The following is a 17,204-nucleotide window of genomic DNA, read 5'->3' as shown; positions in this document are numbered from 1 at the left end:
GATGCTCATAGGCTTTGCCCTGAATTAAGCACAAGGTGACTGCTACATGATGGTGCGTAGATCAAAATTTATCCACTCAACAATGCATAGATCAACATTTATCCATACAAGAAAGTCCTTTGTCTAACATGAATATTAGACTTAGACTTAGGAGACTATGGTTACATCCATGATTCAATGAGGATTCCGTGAGAACACCAGCAAGAGAGCAAACACCACGTAAGCCCTCAACTGCAAGGCACATGGCGGCCCATGTTTTCTCCATCATGTCAAGCAATGGCTATGAAGCAATTGTAGATAGAATTATGAACAATCTTTATCACATATGCAATCACATAGATAACCTGTAATTTAATGCATTTTGGTCATATGAATTTGGATTAGAAATAGGATTGGATCATGATTAAAATAGATTTAATTTGTCTTGAAAAAGAAAATTAAATACACTAGTGTTATCAATTGTCACAAAACTATGAAATTAACTATATTACGAATTAAGAATTAAAATAAATGGCAATGGGGGATCAAAATCCAATATAATCAATCATATATAAGAAAAAATATTTTTATTGCTTCCTTAGTTTAGAATTATTTTAAATAACAGAATCACATCTTTTGTGTCACGAACATGGAATTTAGTTGTAACTAGTGAACTAGAATTAAACATTATTCCTCGTGGGACGATAACTCACAACTCACTTCATTATTACTTGTCAATAATCCCATACGTTTGTAGGTTTCCCAAGAACAAGTTTTTGGCGCCGTTGCCTGGGAATAACGGATTTAATTTTAGTTTAGTAGTTAATATTAAATTTAATTTTTTTCTTCTTTTCTTTTTGTTTTTTAAGCTTTAATTGAGGTACCTGATCTCCTCTTGCTTTCACTCTTCCCAGGCTTCTACCATTTTATGCAAGATCTTGATAAGATCAAGATTCTCCCAACAGATCCCGAGATCAAAAGGACGTTTAAGCAACGCCGAAGATAACAGAGAAGAGTAAGGATAATGGCTGAGAATCAGAATCAGATTCTAGATGCACGACAGAATGTAGCATTTTCAGTTCAGCAACCACCTCCTGCTCGGTCGGTATTAGTGGCGGGATTATGTTAATCCAATACCAAATCCACTTCAACCTATGATCATCTATTCGTCCTTTGGACAAGTTAACTTCCACATATAACCAAATGTCATAAACCTGTTTCAAAATCATCAAGACATCAAGTTTAGCGAAAAAGCTGCAAAAAATCCACATGAACACATTCATGCTTTTACCATGTTATGTAACGTAATTAGCCATGAGGGGATGTCACGGGGTGTATTTCGAATGCGTCTATTTTCTCACACTCTGAAGGAGGGTGCAAAAATATGGATGATGTCACAACCTCCTGGGAGGATTGTATCATGGAATGACATGGTACAAAAATTAATCATTAAATTCTTCCCGCCGTCTCGAGTCCATCAAATCAGAAACAAAGTATATCTTTTCAAACAGAGGGACTTTGAGACATCCAAAAACATGGGACAAGTTCAAGAGCGCGTTGAGGAAGTGTCTAAATCTTGACATCCCTAAACTAGCGCAAATATATCTCTTCTACAATGGATTGCGCTTTGAATTTCGTAATATTGTAGATGCTTCAGCAGGCGAATCGATTTTGACGATGGAAGTAGATGAAGCATATGATCTATTTGAAAGGATTACAGAGAATCAGGCTAACTGGCTGTTAGGAAAATGTTGTAATTGGCAATCTGTGACTAAAGGACCAATTTTTCATGTTTGTAAAGTCAAGGACTAAATTGTAAAGTTCTAATAGTTCAGGGACTTGTGTTGCAATTTTGCAAAGTTTATAGCATAGGTCTAGGGTAAAGTTGGATGCTTTGAAGATGCAAACGGCGCGTTGATCTCGCTAGAGTTTCGCCCTGACCTCGCTCGAGCCTAAATAACAGAACTATTGTCGCTAGAGTTTCGCTGAGGGGTCGCTCGAGCGAAGGTGTGTCGCTCGAGTTTCGCCAGCACTTCGCTCAAGCGACAATGCTATCTGGCTTTTGGTAATTTTCCTTCCTTGTGAATTTTAAACGATCCCTACTACCAAAAACGACTTACTACATAAACAAAAATTTCGTTTTTCATTCAAAACCTTTGGCAAACACACAAATAACAATTTCTCTCTGCAACCAAAGGATCTAGAGCCAAAAATTCTTTCTTTTCATCTTATGATTCATTGAAGAAAAACATCAACCTTCACAAAACCAAAACACCGTTCAAATCTCCATATCAACTTCCAGAAGATCATCTGTTTGAAGATTCGGGAAGGAAACTGCTTGAAGAACTGGAGTGCTTGATGATTCACGGGAGATAGAAGAAATTCAAGGCTGGGATTTTGGCGCCGATCTGCAAAATCCAGGAGAGCTTTGGTTGATACAGTAAGGAGGTCAGAGTATTGTTAGAGTCAATAATGTCTGGTGTACTGTAAGTCGAAATCTTCTATAGTGGATACCTACTGGCTTGTGCCCGGAGTTTTTACCCAGTTGGGTTTTCTCCGTCAACATTTTGTTACGTTTTTATTGCTTTCTGTTGTTTTGATTTCAGCCGGCAATTCAACTTAGGTAGCTAAATTATGTGAATGAATCTGGACAAAGCGTAATTTATGTGACATGTTGCATAAGTTAATTAAATTGTTAAATTCCGCATAAACACCTATTCATCCCCCCTCTAGGTGTTGTTTGGGTTGAACTATAGACTTTTCAAGTGGTATCAGAGCCAAATCTCGAGTCCGGACTCATAGTTGTCCAGATGAGTCAATCACTTTCTGTACCTCCATATTTTGATGGAAGTAATTATGCTTACTGGAAGGTTAGAATGCGTGCGTTTCTTAAGTCTCTAGATGAGCATATTTGGGTGAGTGTGCAAAATGGTTGAAAGCCTCCCTCCACTATCGTATCAGGAACTGTTAATCTTACTGACATATCACTATGGACTAAGGATGAGATAGCTGAGTGCAATTGGAATAGCAAGGGGCTTCATGCCCTGTTTATGGCCGTGTCTCCCGAAGAGTTTAGGAGAGTGTCAATGTGCGAAACTGTTAAAGAAGTTTGGGACATTCTTGAAACTACACATGAGGGAACTAAAACGGTAAAGAACTCAAAATTATAAATGCTAGCCTCTAGGTTTGAAGAAGTGAGGATGAAGGATGATGAAACTTTTGATGAATTTTACGCAAAATTGAATGATATCGTTAATTCTAGTTTCAATCTAGGTGAGAGAATTCTCGAGTCTAAAATTGTGAGAAAAGTACTTAGGTCCCTGCCCGAGAGATTTAGGCCTAAAGTTACTGCCATTGGGAAAGTAAAGACCTAGATAAAGTTAAAATTGAATAACTGGTAGGATCCTTGCAAACTTATGAACTCACTGTCACACAACCTAAGAAAGGACAATCCATAGCCTTAAAATCCATCAAAGATGATGAATCATCTGACTCTTAGGGATGATGAAATTGCATACTTTGTTAAGAAATTCCAAAAAGTTCTCAAGAATAGGAGAAAGCCCCAGGATAGAAAAAGTGGAGTCCCTAGCAGATTCTCGAAAGAAAAAACTGAAAGGTTTAACAATAAAGGGTTGAATGATAAACCACGTTTGGTTAGGTGCCATGAGTGTCAAGGAATAGGTCACTATAGGAATGAGTGTCCTAGTTATAAGAAGAATCAAAGAAAAGGGAAAGGTAAGGCCTTAGTTGTTTCACTTACAGATAACGAATCTGAGACCAGTGATAGGTAGGAATCATCTAGTAGTGAAGATGAAGGGAACTATATGGCATTTATATTGACTGTTAAGAGTGAATCTGATAAGGAGAGTGACAAGGTTGAGGAAGAACTTCACAATGATAATTCTAGTAATGAGGATGACATAGACATACAAAAGGCCTATCAACTTTTGTTTAAGAAGAGTCTTAAGATCAAAAAGGTCAATAAAGCCCTACTCAAAAAGGTTGATGAACTGGAAAGAGAAAAAGAGAGACTTGCTAGTAATCTTCGGGATTCACTTAAGAGTGGCAGTGAGTTAAAATGTGTCAACGAAAAGTTAGAGGACAAGGTTAAGACATTGGCTAGTGAATTGGAAAAATCTAATGCTCATTTTCAGACTTTCATAAGTGGGACTAAGAAATTGGATAATCTTTTGGGAATGAATAAGTCAGTGGGAGATAGGAGAGGTCTAGGATATGTTGAGGGTAATACACATGTTGCTGGACCATCTAAGACTGTTTTTGTATCTGCCTCTCAGAAGTCTAATGCTGTCAGTAGTTCAAATAAGGATAAGAATGTTCCGAGGGAACAGAGTCATCAATCACGTAGGAACATCATGCCCAGATACCCACAGACACGTACCTTTGAGCCTAGGTTCATTCCCACCTGTCACCACTGTGGAGCTCCAGGACACACTAGGCCTAGATGTTATAAGTTAGGCAATGAGCGTAGAAATCAGAACATTCCTAGTCAGGTTAGCTTTCTGTCTAATTAGGTTAGTCATTTGACTGAGATGCTTACTAAGCTAACTAGGAGTACTTTGTCGCCTAAGAAAGTTTGGGTCAAAAGGGGTGATCTAGCTAGACATTCAGGTCAAGAACATTGTTATGTTGCTCATGTTGCGTTAAAAGCCCAAAATTACAATATGTGGTACCTAGACATTGCATGTTCTAGGCATATGTGTGGTAACAAGGCTTTATTCACTACTCTTGATGAATGTAATGGGGGTATGTTTACCTTTGGAGATGGGGGTTCTGCACCTATTCTTGGCAAAGGTATTGTACAAATGCATGCATTACCTGTGATTTCTAATGTGCTTTATGTGGAAGGTCTAAAGTCTAACTTGTTAAGTATTAGTCAAATTTGTGATGCTGATTTTGATGTTAGCTTTGTGCAAAAAAGATGTACTTTGTATGATTCATCCGGTGGGGTGGTTCTTGAAGGGGTTAGAACATCTGATAATTATTATGGAGTTCTACCTAATTCTAATTATGTGTGTAGGAGTGCAAAAATTGATGTGAGTGAACTTTGGCACAAAAGATTGGGTCATTTGAATTATAAGAGTCTAGTATAGCTGGCTAAGAAGGAGTTGGTAGATGGTTTGCCTAAGATAGGTCCTAGTGAAAATGTTGTGTGTGGACCATGTCAACTAGGTAAGCAACTTAAGGGAAGCCATAAAAAGACTTCTAGAATTCTGACTAAAAGACCCTTGGAAATGATACGCATGGATTTAATGGAACCATCTACGACTGAGAGTTTAGGAGGTAAGCGGTACATTCTTGTTATGGTAGATGACTTCTCGAGGTTCACATGGATAGAATTGCTTAGGGAAAAATCTGATGCTTGTGATCTTATAAAATCATTGTGTAAACGGCTTGGTAATGAACTCAATCTCAAAGTGTCTAGAATGCGTAGTGATCATGGAAAAGAGTTTGAAAATTTCAATCTTGAGAGTTTCTGCATGGACGAAGGGATACTGCATGAGTTCTCTTCCCCTATCACTCCTCAACAAAATGGGGTGGTTGAAAGGAAGAATCGGGTTCTTCAGGACATGGTTAGAGCCATGCTTCATGGCAAGGGACTAGCCCTACATTTTTGGGGAGAAGCGGTTAACACCGCATGCCACATAATCAGTAGAGTTTACCTTAGGCCCCAGATCGATCAGACTCCATATGAGATACTTAAGGGTAAAAAGCCTACTGTTAAGTACTTTCGTGTGTTTGGGAGTAAGTGCTACATTTTGCGTGATAGAGAGAACTTCAGTAAGTTTGAATCGAAGAGTGATGAAGGAATCTTCTTAGGGTACTCTAGAAATAGCCGAGCATTCAAATGTATAACTCACGTACTCGTGTGGTGATGGAGTCAGTCAATGTTGTGATAGATGATGCTATGAGTGAGGGGGAGAATGTTAAAAATTGTGATAGGATGGACGATAGAAATGGCGATCTTATAAGGTCTAGTGATCCTACTGAGCCACCTGTGTCTGAGTCATCTCTTAGGAAACCTGAAACACCTGAAAAGGAAACACATCCACAAGATCGAAATAAAAATCCTAAGGAACCATCGACTAGGGTCAAGTCTAATCATCCTAAGGACAATATCATTGGGGATCTAGATGAAGGTATAAGGCTTTGTAGGAGGGTACTAAACAATCTAGCTTACACTAGCTATGTTTCTCAGGTAGAGCCTAAGAAAGTTGAAGAGGCCCTTAGTGATGAGTGTTGGGTGAATGCGATGCATGAGGAACTTAACCAATTTGCTAGGAACAATGTGTGGATCTTAGTTCCCAGACATGAGAATTGTAACGTTATTGGTACTAAGTGGATCTTTAAGAACAAGACAGATGACCAAGGTACTATAATAAGGAATAAAGCTAGATTAGTTGCTCAGGGTTATACTCAAGTTGAGGGAATTGATTTTGATGAGACTTTTGCCCCTGTTGCACGACTTGAGTCTATTTGGATTCTGCTTACTGTTGCCTGTACCTTAGGGTTCAAGCTACATCAAATGGACATTAAGAGTGCTTTCTTGAATAGACTTCTTCAAGAAGAAGTCTATGTGGAACAACTAAAAGGATTCGTTGATCCAAAGTTTCCCCACTATATCTACAAACTCCACAAAGCACTCTATGGTCTGAAACAAGCTCCTAGAGCTTGGTATGAGAGACTTACTTCATATCTTGAGGAACATGGGTTCTCTCGAGGTGGTGCTGATAGGACCTTATTTATTAGACATATTGAAGAAACTATCACCATTGCTCAGATTTATGTCGATGACATCATTTTTGGTTCTCCTCTTGAGTCTCTAGCGTATGAGTTTGCCGAGTGTTTGAAGCAAGAATTTGAGATGAGTATGGTGGATGAGTTGAGTTATTTCCTTGGATTTCAGGTGAAACAGACTGAGGATGGCTTGTTTATTTCACAGTCTAAGTATGCAAAGGATCTACTTAAGCGCTTTGGGTTAGATAGTAAGAAGCATACTAGGACACCTATGAGTACTAGCTTAAAGTTAGGTCGTGATCCTTCAGGTAAGAGTGTAGATCCTTCCCTATATCGAAGTATGATAGGTAGTCTTCTCTATCTCACAGCTACTAGACCTGACATTGCTTTTAGTGTTGGAGTGTGTGATCGATTTCAGGCAGATCCCAAAGAATCACACTTAAGCTCTGTTAGACGCATCATTAGATATGTGAGTGGTACTGTTGATCTAGGGATTTTCTACTCTAGAAGTCTAATCTTGATTTGGCTGGCTGCTCCGATGCCGATTGGGCCAGGAACGTAGATGATAGGAAAAGTACGACAGGAGGTTGTTTCTACATGGGTAGCAATCTTGTAGCCTGGTTAAGTAAGAAACAAAATTCTATATCTCTTTCCACGGCAAAGGCCGAATACATAGCAGCGGTGAGTTGCTGCACTCAGCTTCTCTGGATGAAGCAAATGCTAAGTGATTATGGGATTAGTCAAGGGACCATGACTGTTTTCTGTGACAATACCAGTGCTATAAATATCTCTAAGAATCCTATTCAGCACTCACGAACAAAACATATTGACATACGACATCATTTTATTCGTGAACTTGTTGAAACACACGTTGTCTCCCTAAATCATGTCTCTACTGATAACCAATTGGCCGATCTACTTATAAAACCACTGGATGGGTTGAGGTTTGAATCGCTTCGGACGGTTTTTGGTGTTTGTTTGCCTATCTGATCGTAGACTCTTGCATATTCGTGCATTCATCACATCTACACCTAGTTACTTCATATCTTGCATGTGATCTATGTGTATGTGGTGCTTTTTGATTGTTTGCTTTTTGTTTAGTTTTATTTTGTGTATTATGTGTGTGTTTTTTTTTAAAAAAAATAAAAAAGGGGGGATTTTTCTTGTGTGTGCCTCTTGTGTGACGATTATGGCATTTGCAACTAGGATCGAACTCTGTTTTTCATCATATGTACGAGTCTAAGGTTCCATCGTCGTTCTCTTTGTCTGTGGAGTGCTGGGTATATGGCTCGTCATTCATTTTCGCACAGCACATACTGTAGTCCTGTAAGTGAGTCTTGACTGCATGGGTGAGACTTGGGATGGTGTTCTTCTGTGATTGGGGTTGTATGCCCATTTGACTTGATCTGGAACGAGTGTAACCTAATCAATATTGTCTTTCCCCACTTTTATTGTGTTATTCGTTGAACTTATGACTGTCTTCGGGGCCTATTTGACTCGAACGATTAAGCCTGAGGGGTTTCTAACCTTGTGCCCTTGGTCGTCTGGCTTGGGAGTCACCAGCCCAAAATTCGTTACCGGGGTCATTTATGTCGCCTAATGAGGATAGCATTGCACTTCAGTTCTTATATTATTTACAAAATAATAATAATAATAATAAAAAGAGTATACTGTTAGGGGGAGTAAAATTGTGACAATCGTACTGCTTGATTTAGATCCTCGTGGAATTGGATTTGACTGTCACTTGGTCGACTTACACCTTTGTCCGGTTGTTTTCACGTGTCCTTTCTCACTAATTTAAGATTTTGAGTCTAACTTGCATGGACTACGTGTCACATTTCACGGTGATGGTCTGTATACACTTTACTCCACGGGATTTTGAACTCTGAGTGGGCTTAAGCTTTGTCTATGTGCTCTGAATGTCGGGTTTGTGATTTTATGCTTATTGTTCGTATCGATTACATATTTGGTTATATGCTTCATTTTTGAATTTTGGGATTATTTTTCGATGTTAAGAAATTCTCCTGATTTTGAAAATACACGGTTTGGGGCTAAATTCATTATTTTTTGAATTCTATGCTATTTTTCTTAACATTCAAATTTTTGGTGTTATTTGTGACAATCCGTTTTAGCTCGAGTTTCGCCAGGACTTCGCTCAAGCGACAGATCAGATTTGCTCAGGCCTCGCTCGAGCGACAGATCAAATTTAAAAGCCCTGTTTTCCATTTCTTCGCGCCATTTCTTCATTTTCACTCTCGTTTTTTGCTTTCCTTCTTGATTTCGTTCAAACTTCTTCCCATCACTTCGTTTATTGACCAATTTTGAAGCTCCTAACACAATTCTTCTTCCGAATTTCCATTTCTTCACTTCGAATTTGAGGCATTTTTTTTCGTGTCTTTCTCCTTTCCTATTGTGTTTTGATTTTTTTTTTTTTTTGCTTGATTATTTCTCACATTTTCTGGTGTTCGTGCATGCCTTTGCTGTGTTTGTTGCTCTTCACCGCATTTTGCATCAATATTTGCATTGCATTATTCATTCTTTGATTTTTTGCTTATGTGTTTTTCGTGTTTTTCATCCATTTTCATCGAGGTCGTTCTTGCGTTATCCTCATCCGTTTGGTGTGCGGTTTAGTTGGTTGCGTAGTCCTTGGATTGTAGTTTGTTGGAATGTGCTTGGCGTTGTGATTGGGTCTCGTATGTGCTTGGAATTGTGTGGCGAAGTTGCGCTCGTCACATGTTCGATGAAAGTCCTTTATATTTCTTTTGGATTCCTTTGTTTTCTTTGGTTTCTTTTCCTTTCGTTCTTTCTTCCTTGTTTACTTGTAGTCCTGTGCCGTGTTGGGTCCTTGTTTACACATATTTTTTGGTTGGTTTGTTCTTGGGGTCGATTACGTTTTTCGATGCATTTCTTTCATGCCTCATCTGTGTGTGTACCGCGTGTGCCAGATGACCCGTAAGCGTTCTCGACCCTCTGCGCAGCCAGCTAGTGGTTCGACGTCGTATAGTAGATCCAGATTTATTTCTGCTACAGCTCAGGAGGTCTTTACTTCTCAGTTCTCCTTACGCCCCGTTCTCATGGAGCGTGAGGTAATCTTATCTGACCTTCCTGTTGACATCGCCACTATTTTTGTTTCCCGGGGTTGGGAGCCCCTTCTTGTTGGTCTTTCACCTCCACCCCCACTCGTTGTTCAGGAGTTTTATGCTAATATTCACGATGTAGACGGCTCGTCGTTTAGGGTTTTCTTAGGGGTCATTCTTTTAGAGTTACTCCGTCAGCCGTAGCTCTAGCATTAGGTATACCTCAGATTACCCATCCGACCTATCCTTATATTCTACCTGCTTCTATTTCGACTGATGTCCTTGTTCGGTAGACTCTTTTGAACACCCCATCTGTCGGGGGGCCTACGGCTATGGCCACGGGTTCATTACCCACTGATCGACAGGTTTTGTTGCGCATTGTGTGCACAAACCTGTGGCCTGTTGCCCATACCTCTTCGTTACCTAAGGTGAGGGCCCGTTTTCTCTATGCCATTCTTCATGGGGATTCTATCGACCTACCTAGTTTTGTGTGCCAGCAGATTCTGGCTTCGTTTCGTACTCCTGGGGGTCGGATAGGGTTGCCCTATGCTTGTCTGATTCATAGAGTTATTTTATCTCTGGGTGCTTCTTTTCCTGAGGGGTCTTCTACTCGTATAGGTCGCCCGATAGGATAGCAGACCATTCACCAGAGTCGATCCCATGTCCCGTCTTCTTCCTCTTCTGCACATGCTGCCGCTCAGGCTGAGCCCGTTGATGTTTTTAATTTTTTGGAGCCCTTTGATCCTATTATATTCTTACTGGGGGTTCCCGTGTCTTTCTTCCGCCTCGTTCAGATTTTCCTTCGACATCTACTTCTGCTCCAGGGGTGGCTGCCTTGCCTGTTGACCCCATGGTGACGCTTATGGGTCAGATGTTTACTTTAGTCGAGCAGTAGGCACGCATGATGGCAGAGATCACGCAGTTACGTGCTGCTTCGGAGCGTCAGTCAGCTGAGCTTTCTACTTTTTGGCGTGCTCATGCTGTGTGTTAGCGTCATTTGCGTTGGATTCGTGATTGCATGGAGGAGAGCACGAGTGACGAGACTGGTGATGAGTCTTCGGATGCAGGAGGTGCTACCTCGTAGTTTGTTTGTTGTTTTTGATCCTTTGTCATTTGTGACAAAAAGGGGGAGTAGATATTGGATAGGTAGGATATTGGATAGATAGATATCAATTCTTTTGTTAACTGTGATATAAGGATGATTTTGTATATATTTCATGACAAGATTAAGTTTTTGATGTTTTGGCAATGTTGATGTATGTTTTTGGTGTTTTTGACTTACATTAATATTGCTTCTTAATCTGGTTAATGACATATTCACTATTCCTTGTTTTTATTTACTGTTTCCATTTCACATGCTTTTATACTTGGTATTTGAGTTTCTGTATTCCAGGAAACAAGTTCAACAAGAGATAGCTCTTTGGTTGAAGAGATAGGTCGTTTAGAGTCACATTTACTTTTGTCCTTGACTGTCTTATTAATTTTGTAACAGAATGTCAAAGGGGGAGTTTGTTAGGAAAATATTGTAATTGGCAATTTGTGACGAAAGGACCAATTTTTCATGTTTGTAAAGTCAAGGACTAAATTGTAAAGTTCTAATAGTTCAGGGACTTGTGTTGCAATTTTGCAAAGTTTATAGCATAGGTCTAGGGTAAAGTTGGATGATTTGAAGATGCAAACTGCGCGTTGATCTCGCTAGAGTTTCGCCTTGACCTCGCTCGAGCCTAAATAACAGAACTGTTGTCGCTAGAATTTCGCTGAGGGGTCGCTCGAGTGAAGGTGCATCACTCGAGTTTCGCCAGCACTTCGCTCGAACGACAGTGCTATCTGACTTTTGGTAATTTTCCTTCCTCGCGAATTTTAAACGATCCCTACTACCAAAAATGACCTACTACATAAACAAAAATTTCGTTTTTCATTCAAAACCTTTGGCAAACACACAAATAACAATTTCTCTCTATAACCAAAGGATCTAGAGCCAAAAATTCTTTCTTTTCATCTTATGATTCATTGAAGAAAAACATCAACCTTCACAAAACCAAAACACCATTCAAATCTCCATATCAACTTCCAGAAGATCATCTGTTTGAAGATCCGGGAAGGAAACTGCTTGAAGAACTGGAGTGCTTGGTGATTCACGGGAGATAGAAGAAATTCAAGGCTGGGATTTTGGCGCCGATCTGCAAAATCCAGGAGAGCTTTGGTTGATACAGTAAGGAGGTCAGAGTATTGTTAGAGTCAATAATGTCCGGCGTACTGTAAGTCGAAATCTTCTATAGTGGATACCTATTGGCTTGTGCCCGGAGTTTTTACTCAGTTGGGTTTTCTCTCCATCAACATTTTGTTGCGTTTTTACTGCTTTCTGTTGTTTTGATTTCAACCGGCAATTCAACTTAGGTAGCTAAATTATGTGAATGAATCTGGACAAAGCGTAATTTATATGACATGTTGCATAAGTTAATTAAATTGTTAAATTTCGCATAAACACTTATTCCCCCCCCCCCCCCTCTAGGTGTTGTTTGGGTCGAACTATAGACTTTTCACTGGCCAATAGACAGGAAGGCTCAGAGAAAGGTAGCTGGGATGCATAATATAGACTCAGTGATAGCTTTAGCAGCACAAATAGAAGCAATAATGAAAAAACATGACACTGTAATTCAATTTGTACACAAGGTGTATGGTACATCATCTAACCCTGGTTTGCGTAGGTTGTAGGGCAAATCATATCACTATAAGCTGTCCTTTGACTTCTACTCATATGAATCAGCCAGCAGAGTCAGTTATGCACAAAACTATCAGAGACAAAACGGACCTTACCCATACAACGACCATCCAAGTTTGAAAGCATCCCAACTATGCATGGGTGGATAATTCTGATCAAGTAAAATAGATGAGGGGCAATCCATCAACGATTCAGCAACAAAAAGAAAAGAGGCAATCCTTGGAAAATCTACTTGTTAAATACATCACCAAGACTAAGAAGGTGATACAGAATCAACAAGTCTCTATACATAACTTAAAGAATCAAGTGGGACAGATAGCAGCTGCATTAGCCAACAGACCACATGGTGCTTTACCTAGTGATACAAAGAAAATCCACAAAAACAGGTACTAGCAATTGAGGCGGTGAATTTTGAGATCAAAGAGCCACCACCATTCACGTCCGCCATTGCGCTCAAGCTTATGTGGCACCCATTCCATTCTCCCAGAGATTGCGATGACAGCCAACAATGCAACAGGTTCAGACCATCACCACTAGAAGTGGGGTTTAGCTACCAAATTACTACAAGAAAGAATGAGATTGAGGGTACTCAGGTAACTACGAAAGGTAAGGAACAAGTGGAGTATTCTAAAAAATCAATAGAAAAGGATCAGCAAATGCATTTGGACAGTCTACAAGTAGAGGTAAAAGTTCCCATCAAAGCACTTGCACACCCAGTCCCATTTCCTCAAATATTGGAAAATACCAAGCTGGAGAAGAAGTTCACAGAGTTCTTGGAAGTCCTTAAAAAATAGCATGTCAACATCCATTTTATTGATGCAATCCTTCAAATTTCAAACTACTCCAAGTTCCTGAAGGAGATGTTGACTAAGAAGAGAAAGCTGCCCGAGTATGAAACAATAGCTTTATCTGAAGAGTGCAGTGAGATCATTCAGCACAGGATTCCTCTCAAACTTAAAGATCCAGGGAGTTTCACTCTACCTTACTCCATAGAAAATTTCCATGACATAAATTGTTTAATTAATTCAAAGGCAAGTATTAATTTAATTCCATTGCCTCTTCACAAGAAATTGGGATAGGAGATCCTAAGACGATGTCTGTTATCCTTCAACTGGCAAATCAATCATCGAAACACTCCAACGAAATAGTCGAAGACATGCTTATCTAGTTGGGGGAGTTCATTTTTCCAGCTGACCCCATCATCTTGGATATAGAAGAGGTATATCAGATACCAATAATCTTGGGAAGGCCATTTTTGTCTACGAGCCGAGCCTTGCTGGACTTTGATACTAATGAAATAGTCTTAAGGGTGGAGGATAAGCAACAAAGCTTCGCCATAGAGAATCCAATCAAGCAGCCCTCATACTTTGAGGATTGCCAACAAGAGAATTATTGGGAAAGCTACAAAGGCAGGCCAAATGAAAGAGGAATTGTTGGTAGGGACAATAATGAAAACTTGGTTATGTGGAGAATGTAAGATAAAAAAAAAAAATTAAAAAAAAAATTGGAAGTGCAATCAATGCATAAAGTGCATGGCTGAAAATTCTCTTTTCGAGCCACTATGAATAGCCTAAAAATAACATGATTTGAGCTCAAGACTTTAAACAAGTGCTTGTTGGAAGGCAAACCAATATTTCTATCCCTTTTATTTATAATGCTTTCTAGACTTAGGATAATCTAGAGTAATTTTTATTTAATCATTAGGAACTCATCATCCATTTCTTGTTTCTCCTTAGGTCCTTGAGATTTGGTTTGTTTATTAGATGTTTAAGCTAAGTAACACATGTTCTTGGTACTTGATCCTTAATACTTTATTTAATTGAATTGTGCAAGAACGTGACATTCTGGAACACTTAAACTGACATTGACAAAGGAGACAACATGAGTAATAGGACAAGCTAACCATTAAGTTTCATGCGCATATAAGGAGAGTATTTTCTTCATTTTTATCCCCACTCCTTACATACGGATTTAGAATTTATGACATTGAGAGCAATGCCTATTATAAGTTTGGGGTGGAAAAATATTGAGTTTGTATTGGTTTGTGTGCTTGTTCGAATGCAAAAAAAAAAAATCTGAAAATTCAAAAAATAAAAGTTATTCTTAGCTTTTTTTTATGTACTTGTGTGGGTTAAATAAATTTGCCTACTATGATGCATATATCTGGAACTATGTGTTAGGCTATAAGGTGTGGAAAAAGTTGCATGTCAGGGTTGATTTATGCTTATTTGCGTAAAATTTGATATTTTTGGAGCACAAATGTATGTTTTGCATCTTGAAGGAATAATTTGATTCAAAATCTGAATAGGTTGAAAAAGAAAAAATATAGTGGGTCTTAGAAACTAAATTCAAATAACCACTAAATTATACATTCTTAAACCAAATTTAGAATAGTTTGAGAGTGATTGAACTGTTGTAGGGAGATATTGAGATAAATATGGATTCCATGTGTACTAAATTTTGTGTGAATTATCAAATGCTAATAAGATGAAAATTAGGTGAAAATCTTAAGTTAGAGGTCGATTTTTGAGAATATGTGTTTAATTAAGGGCACTGCACTAATCATTGTATATAAAATGAAATAAGAAAAAAAAAAGAAAGAAAAAATATTGTCTTGTTGTGAAGGTTCTCTTCGTCGACTTTATGACTCGAGTAATTAAGGCTGTAAGGGTATCTAAAAACCTAGTGTCCTAAAATCATCTGACTTGGGAGTCATCGGTCAAAAACTCGCTACATGGGTCATTTGAAAAGTTTAATAGAGAAAAGTACACAAATAAGATATGAAAAAAAAAAAAAAAAGAGAAAAATATCTATAAAGAAAAAAGTATTGTTACATACCTTGATTAAGCTCCAAACACTCATCTGAGAAAATTAGACTTTTAACAAGAAATATTAGCTTAGTTAATTCTTAAAGTCCGAAGCAATAAAAAATAAGGAGAATTCTTATTTGTTGATATGTTGATCTATAATTAGTAAGATCTACCCAAATTAGAGAAGGTGAGGATTCAGCATTATATAAAAAATCAATCTTAGATCACACATTGGAAAGAGAATTAAATAAATAAGTTTGAGGATGTGAATCTCACGAAAGAATAAAAGATAAATTTGACTATAAAGGGTCGGGATTTGAATCACTTTATGAATTTATGATGCTACACAAATTCTCACACACATCATAAATTCTCTCTCACACACACACGTGTCAGTTTTACATTGGATAAGTAGAAATTAATTTTTGCATTGTGATTTTGTAATAGTTCATAGTCTTAATACATATATTCCAATCCTGAGACCAAAGGCAATTTATCTAACCAGATTTGTTAAAAAAAAATAATTTTAAGCTAGGTTATAATTTTATTTGAGGACAAATAAATATTCAAGTTGGGGGTGTTTGATCAGTATATTTTATACACTTATTTAGACCATTAAATTAGGGTATTTGTTAGTGATTTGAATTAGTTATAGCCTAATTTCGTGTTAATTGTGTTTCTTAGGTTAAAATCAATGCAAATTGGTGGATTTTAAAGAAATGAACAGAAACATTTGAAAACGAAGAAATTCCAAAGTTTGGGAATCAAAGTGTAAACATACAATAGTCGATTTGAATCACAAAATGATGATTGAAGATTATATAACATCAATTGGAGGTCAAATGAATGAAATAGAGTTGAAGCATTTTCACAAATCAATTTCCAGGCGAAGAAGTTATGCTCCGGATTTTTAGCCTCAATTTGAGATCTATTTTTTGTATAGATTGGAAAATTTGTGCTTCGAAAGAATTGTAGCTCTTTAAGTCGGCTTTCTAACACACTTTGAATCATCTCAATCAGAGTTCAGAAGAGAAAGTTATGATCAAATTATCGAGAGCTATCCAGGGAAATGCGTGAAGCAATGGCGCGCGAGCGAGAGCAAGCAATGGCGCACTTGCACCGCCCTTTTTTCTCCAACCCTAGAGCAAAATCATTGACTAGTGCACAAGCATGAGCCAAATTTTCTGTGAAGAGCCAATTTTCTTATTCTGGTGAAATTCTATACGGAAATAATATCTTAACATCGTATATATACCTAAACACGCCTAGAATGAAAAAAAAAAAAAACCTCCATCTTGACCTAAAAATCTTATATTCTACGTATTTTGGAGGTAAAGAACGAGGTCAAGCGTCAAGATAAAGGTGGATTATACAACTTTATTAAAGAATATTCCTCATTTTTCAAGATTCAATGGATTTCGCCACTTTCTTCATTATTTTTTTCTTTTCGGGCGATATTTTTCCAATATTTCTTGTATAATTTAATCATTAGAGTGTTAGGCTAGTTTTTCTATTATATTGGATGAATGATGAACCCTATTGCATATTTGTTTTGATTTAAGACTACTAATTTAGTTATTTTTTATTAATTTTGTGTACATATTGCATTATTTAATTAATTGACCACCAATTGAATAATTAGTTGCTTGTTGTAGTGTTGGGATACTCTCAATAAGTTTAAAACGCGGCAAAATTAACATATGTAGATCGAATTAGGAATAATCTTTATCATATATGCAATCACATAGATAACTTGTAATTTAATGCATTTCAGTCATATGAATTCGAACTAGGAATAAACTTGGGTCGTGATCAAAATAAACTTAATTTGTCTTGGAAAAGGGAATTGAATACACTAGT

The sequence above is a fragment of the Olea europaea genome, chromosome 23, assembly GCF_002742605.1.
Source record: "Olea europaea var. sylvestris chromosome 23, O_europaea_v1, whole genome shotgun sequence".
In the NCBI taxonomy this organism is placed as follows: domain Eukaryota; kingdom Viridiplantae; phylum Streptophyta; class Magnoliopsida; order Lamiales; family Oleaceae; genus Olea; species Olea europaea.
Note: the sequence above shows the minus strand (reverse complement) of the source record.